General features: G+C 44.0%; 1 pseudogene across 1 annotated transcript; it reads left to right on the top strand.

The window, feature by feature from the left end:
• Positions 1–2,850: 2,850 nt before the first annotated feature.
• On the top strand, positions 2,851–3,695 carry LOC103257197 (annotated as a pseudogene). Its single transcript, XR_002481799.1, has one exon. The product of XR_002481799.1 is annotated as a transcription factor BTF3 pseudogene (transcript).
• The last annotated feature ends 3,082 nt before the right edge of the window (positions 3,696–6,777 follow it).

Raw genomic sequence — 6,777 nt, 5'->3', positions numbered from 1 at the left:
AGCTACTTGGAAGGCTGAGGCGGAAGGATCGCGGGAGCCCAGCAGGTCGAGGCTGTGGTGTCCGGGAGCGGCCACTGCACTCCAGGCTGGGCGACTGAATGAGACTCCAACTCAAAAAAAAAAGAACCTGAGAGGTTGGGGAGGTCTCCCCCAGGCTTGCCCTGTGGGGATTCTAATGCCTTCTTTTCCTGACAAGTGTCTACAGATAATTAGTAATTCATGCTTAGGATGTGCTTCCTGAAGTCAGTTAGCAAACGGAAAGAAAGCATCTTTCTTGTGCCAAATACTTAGGTTGGGCTGTGAGGTACATGGGTCCAGAAAACAGTTCCTCTGCCTTTCCACTCAGAATGGCAGTGGCAGACAGCGGGGGCTGTTTCTGCCCTCCTTGTAGTTCACCTTCTCACATCTGTGACAGTGTGGTATGGTGGCTAAGGGCATGAATGTTGAGAGCAAATGTGGCTTTAAATTCCTGTCCTTTCACGACTTTTCTGTGACCCTGGGCAAGGTTTATATTCCATCTCAGCCTTAGGTTCGTCATCCCTAAGAGACAAACTATTGTAGACTGAATTGTGTCCCTCCCAAATTCATATGTTGCAGTCCCAACCCCTAGTAACTCAGAATGTGACTGAACTTGGAGACAAGGTCTTTAAAAGGAAATGGAGGTTAAATGAGGCCATGAGGTTATGGCCCTAATCCAATAGGACTGGTGTAAGGCCTTATAAGGATAGAAAGAGACACTAGGGGTATGTGCACAGAAGAGAGGCCACTATAGGCATGAGCCACCATGCCTGGCCCATTCATAAATACTGACTGAGCACCTGGCATGCACAGGCAGGTCCTAAGTCTATGTCCAAAGGCTGAATAAGAAAAATAATAGCCAGGCACAGTGGCTCATGCCTGTAATCCCAGCAGTTTGGGAAGCTGAGGCGAGAGGATTGCCTGACTCCAGGGGTTCAAGACCAACCTGGGCAACTTGGCAAGACCTCATCTCTACAATAAATAAAAAAATTAGCTGAGTGTGGTGGCACATGCCTATAGTTCCAGCTACCTGGAAGGCTGAGGCAGAAGGATCGCCTGAGCCCAGCAGGTCGAGTCTGCAGTGGCCGTGAGTGTGTCACTGCACTCCAGCCTGGGTGACAGAGTGAGACTCTGATTCAAAAAAAAAAAGAAAGAAAGAAAGAAAGAAAGAAAAAAAGAATACAGTTTAGTACCATCAAATGGAACAATAGTCTTAGAGCAGATAGCTTCACTTCCCAAGAGGTGAGCAGGTGAGGAAAGTCTGTATGTGATTTGAATGCATTTAGAGATAGGACAAAATGGAGCTCACCCACCCTTGAAACCCATTTATCTACACAAGTAAGTTTTTAGAAAGAAAGTTTCCATATTAGCAAATAATACTGGCTACCTCAGAGTGTTGCTGTGGGAATTAAACTAAAGGAAGTAATTGAAGCCCAGTTCCTAGTACACACATCTAAGCACTCCATAAATATTACTGACCCTTCTTTCTACTACTTCTGGGGCGACAGTAGAGACAAAAAAGCACAGGATTTTCTCTTTTGTAAGAAAGTTCTAGGGTTTGCCATCTTAGAGAAATCCATTTCATAAAAAACAAATGTCAGAACAATGAAAATGACCAAACCCAGAAGGATATATTTAAAGATAATAATAAGGAATTGAAAATGAAAAGAAAAAAAAAGCCATGCCTGCAGACTGAATGAAGACAGCATTGCAACACTGAAGGGGAAGTTCAAGGCAGCTGAGTAGCAAAGAACACACCTGCACTGTGGATTTGGCAATGCCAGAAGATTCTGCAGCAAACACAAGATGAACAGGTGCCAAGCACAAATGCTGAAGAATCAAGAACTGCAGGGAAGGTGTGGGGGGAAAAGCAACCTCCTCTAACTGACCCTGCCACTTACAATCCACCCTGCTTCAAGAAAAGAGGGAAGGAGCTTCCCAGAGGAAGGTAGACAGCCCCTGGGCCAAGAGCTGGTCAAGAATACAGGGTGTTCGAACTAGAATGACAGAATTAAAAAAAAAAAGAATGAGTATATAATGGCATGTTTCCCTTTTTTTGAGATACAGACCCCTTTAAATATTGGGTGAAAACTGTGAACTTTCTCCCTTGAAAAGCATACAAATGGAAATGATTTTAGGGATTCATGGAGTCCCCAACGTCCCTAGAGCCTCAAGTTAAGGACCCCTGCTTCAGAGCAAGGCAGAAGGCAGCTGGCCAAGGAAGTGCCCTAGGTAACTGCAGTCCTCAGCCTTGGCTGCACACCGGAATCATCCAGAGACCTTTGAAAAGTTCTGAATCTGGGGTCTTACTCCTAGGAAGTCTGAATGAATTGGTCTGGGTGTGGTTGGAACACCCTTTAAAAATTCCCCAGGTGTTCTAATGCACTGCCAAGGGCCTAGAACCAGGGCCTAAGGTGAAAGGATTCCAAAGGTCAGGTGAGGGACTTGAGCTAAGTTTGTGAGGGAGGTGGTTACGGCTGCAGAATGACAACGTCAAACAAAACATGAACCAGAACTCACAATTCGAAAAATGTTTCCTCACTTTCAAGTTAATAAATATGGAAAAATCAGCATCATAAGTGGACATAAAGTTGAAGATGGCTGTGAACACCATGGTGTGAGGCAGAGACAGTTCTAGAGCTCTAAAAAGCAGACTTGACGCAAAAGACCAAAGGTTAAGTGATGCTAAAAATGCAGCTCCTCAGCAAGCCCAGTTCACAGCAAAGCACATTAATAATGAAAGCTGTGGCAGAGGCTAATGGTCCCTGGAACTGAAAGGAAAAACAGTTGGAAGGGAAAAAATCCTTTGAAAACTAGGGGCGGGGCGTGTGCGTGCCTAATCTCAGCTGGTCCAGCCGAGACCCCCTGAGCTCCAACCCTAGTCCCCCACACAGCCCCTTTTCCGCTCCGACAAGATGAAAGAAACTATCATGAACCAGGAAAAACTTGCCAAGCTGCAGACACAAGTGCGCATTGGTGGGAAAGGAACTGCTCGCAGAAAGAAGAAGGTGGTTCCTAGAACAGCTACAGCAAATGACAAAAAACTTCAGTTCTCCTTGAAGAAGTTAGGGGTAAACAGTATCTCTGGTATTGAAGAGGTGAACATGTTTACAAACCAAGGAACAGTTATTCACTTTAACAACCCTAAAGTTCAGGCATCTCTGGCAGTGAACACTTTCACCATTACAGGCCATGCTGAGACAAAGCAGCTGACAGAAGTGCTACCCAGCATCTTAAACCAACTTGGTACAGACAGTCTGACTAGTTTAAGGAGACCGGCTGAAGCTCTGCCCAACAATCTGTGGATGGAAAAGCACCACTTGCTACTGGAGAGGATGAGGATAATGAAGTTCCAGATCTTGTGGAGAATTTTGATGAGGCTTCCAAGAATGAGGCAAACTGAAGTGAGTCAACTTCCGAAGAAGATGAAACTTGAAGAAGTTACTGGGAGCTGCTATTTTATATTATGACTGCTTTTTAAAATTGTTTTGTTTAGGGATCTGATAAAATCTAGATCTCTAATATTTTTAAGCCCAAGCTCCTTGGACACTGCAGCTCTTTTCAGTTTTTGCTTATACACAACTCATTCTTTGCAGCTAATTAAGCTGAAGAAGCCTGGGAATAAAGTTCGAAACAAAGATTAATAAAGTTCTTTGCCTAGTAAAAAAAAAAAAAAAGAAAAAGAAAACTAGGGGCGGTGTTAGTGTCTGGAAGGCTTCTTCCAAAGATCTGGAAATCAGCTATTTCCCTGAGAGAGTCTGTTCAATACAGGAGGAGACAGACTTGACTGTATCCACTGTGGTGAGTCCAACTAAGAATCGTTGATGAAGGACTCAATTCATCATGTGGAGACCGAGAGTCAGACTCTGACATCAAATATTCAAATCTAAGAATGTCTCTTGCTCAGTTTCCGCTCATTAGACGACCTTCTCTGCTGACATTTCCTTTTCCACGAGGCTTCAGAGGAGTGTGCCACCCAAGAGGCATTTCCAGTTCTCACTGTGCATGTAAATGGAGTTCTGATCTCAGACTCCGATTTCCAGAGTTTGATAAATGCCCATTTCCTGAGAGACAGGCTTGTTTTTGATTTTCTGACAAACTGGATTTTGAAGAGAGCTCCTGGATCATGGAAGAAGATCTGCCCACTGAACCTCTTGGAAAATGTCTTCTCGGCATGTTCATTGGCCATTAGAGATTCCTATAGGTATGTCCATGGTCTTGGAAAGAGTGTGTACCCTTGCATGGCAGTGCCATCTGAAGGCTTATGAATTTCTGTCATGTTCTCACTGAAAGATGCAAGTCACATGGGAGGTGGAGATGGATGGGCTATATAACAGTATGAATATACTTAATGCCACTGAAACGTACACTTAAAAGTGGTTAAAATGGTCAATTTTAGGTTATGCATTTTCAACAACAAAAAAAGGGAAAAAATAAGAAAATAAAGTCACATGGGGATGGGCAGAGCTTGTGTCCTGGAGAGGATGTCTTTGCCTATGGACTGTGGCCATGTGGCCAAATCCCAAACCTTGTAGCTGTTATCTCAAATGCCAATGGAGGAGGGATATAAAATTCAAAGAGAGAGATTTGGAGCCCGGAGGGTACAGGGGAAACAGCAAATCCTGCTGGTGAAGAGGTAGGAAGATGCACAAGAATCCTGCCCTGGACACTGTAGACATGGTTGCTAGTGAATAGGTCACAGATTAATAGTTACAACTGAGTGCATAAGAACACATGGGGGCTAGGTGTGGTGGCTTCTACCTGTAAGGTATACCTGGGAGGATGAGATCAGATGATCTCTTGAGCCCATGAGTTCGAGACCAGCATGGACAACATAACAAGACCTCGTCTCTACAAAAAATGCAAAAATCAGTGGGGTGTGCTGGTGGTGCCTCTAGTCCCAGCTACTTGGGAGGCTGAAGTAGGTCTTGAGCTCAGGAGGTCGAGGCTTGAGCTCAGGAGGTCGAGGCTATGTGTAGCTATGATCCTGTCACTGCTCTCCAGCCTGGTTGACAGAATGAGACTCCTACTCAAAAAAATAAATAAATGAATAAAGATGGCCGGGCTCAGTGGCTCACTTTGGGAGGCTGAGGCGAGTGGACTGCCTGAGCCCACAGGTTCGAGACCAGCCCAGGCAACTTGGTGAGACCTTGTCTCTACAATAAATCAAAAATTAACCGGGTATGATAGCGTGTGCCTATACTTCTGGCTACTTGGAAGGCTGAGGCGGAAGGATCACCAGAGCCCAGCAGGTCAACGCTGGTGTGGCCGCGAGTGTGCCACTGCACTCCAGCCTGGGTGACGGGGTGAGACTCCAACTCAAAAAAAAAAAAAAAGAACCTTGGGGGTCAGATGAACATGTGCTTCTGATCCAGTCAGTCTTGGGAGAGTTGAAGAGTCTACATTTCTTCCTGGCAATGTCATGCTGCTGGTTAGACAGCTCAAGGGACTGCTCTGTAAAGTTCTATCATTCTTCCTGAATGGGCTGTGGAAACAGTATTACCTCTGAAATAAAACTCTATAATGACTTGGGAAATCATGGTAGAACAATTAGGCAGATTCATTTCTATCCCATCATGGCCTAAGATCTGCAGATTTACAGGTAAAAGCAATAACTGCAACTCCATACAGTCAGCAACAAAACTTCACTCTTCCAAAATATCTGTTGACATGTGATTGAAATCATCAGACTCTTGGAATGAGGATAAACTGGTATTTGGATGCTAGAACCAGATAGACAGATCCTAAGGCAATATTGGTTATAACACATCATTTTCAACTGTTAAACCCTCCCAGCTGCCCAAGATGATCCTCCAGCACAATACAATTGCTACGGACATCCTTGTCAGCTGAAGGACACCACTCCTGGATTCAGGTGGACAAAGATGGGCTAGTATTGTCATAACCACCGTTAGTACCCACATAAATCAGTCACAGCAAATAAATACAAAATCTAGGACAAGCTTCCTCCTGATGGGAACATTACATACCCCTTTGCCATGTGACTTTGAAGCTTCTCTCATGAAGAGATAGAGTCTCGGTGCCAGGCTTCCGGCCCGGGGACGTGGAGCGAATGCACAGACCTCGAAAGGCAGCCCCCGAGAGGTGGCCTTGGGTTTAGGGGTCCAGCCCCTTTCGTCAGGTCGTGAGATCTCCTGAAAGAGAGACGGATAGGCGAAAGACGGACACAATATTCCCGGACACCTGTTTCCTGAGCAGATGACATCCTTTATTAGTTAACAGAAAGCTTTTATAGCATTTGTAAAAGGGGCAAGACAAAGAAAACTTCTTTACGTACATATGTTTTAAAAGTTACCACCATCTAGCGGTCTTTAGAAGAAACGAATAAGCCAAAAACACTCTACTTTCAGTTAATGAGTCTTGAGATAAGTGTAAAAGGAGTTTCACTTAAACTAAACATAATGCATACAAGATTTACTTTGATTTCAGTTCCACATCACTAGTCTAATTAAAAAGGCCATAAATTCACTAAAACAAACTATAGACTGTACCTAGTGATAGCAGGAATATGAAGCCCATTAACTTGACCAAACAACAGTGGCTAGCTTTTAAAGAATAACTATGAAAGTCACTTACTGTGACGATACATACACTAATCTTTACTCTGAATAAACATATAAAGTGAATGAAACATAATGAAATGAAACTAACACAACAAAAATTATTATGGTTGCATAATTGCCAATGAGCTTTTAAGTTTAGGATAATGGTGATTTGGTTGTTTTTCCTTATGCTTGG

The sequence above is a fragment of the Carlito syrichta genome, unplaced genomic scaffold, assembly GCF_000164805.1.
Source record: "Carlito syrichta isolate Samal-C Ts95f unplaced genomic scaffold, Tarsius_syrichta-2.0.1 Scaffold301616, whole genome shotgun sequence".
Lineage (NCBI taxonomy): Eukaryota > Metazoa > Chordata > Mammalia > Primates > Tarsiidae > Carlito > Carlito syrichta.
Note: the sequence above shows the minus strand (reverse complement) of the source record. Positions and strands in the feature narration are given on the sequence as shown.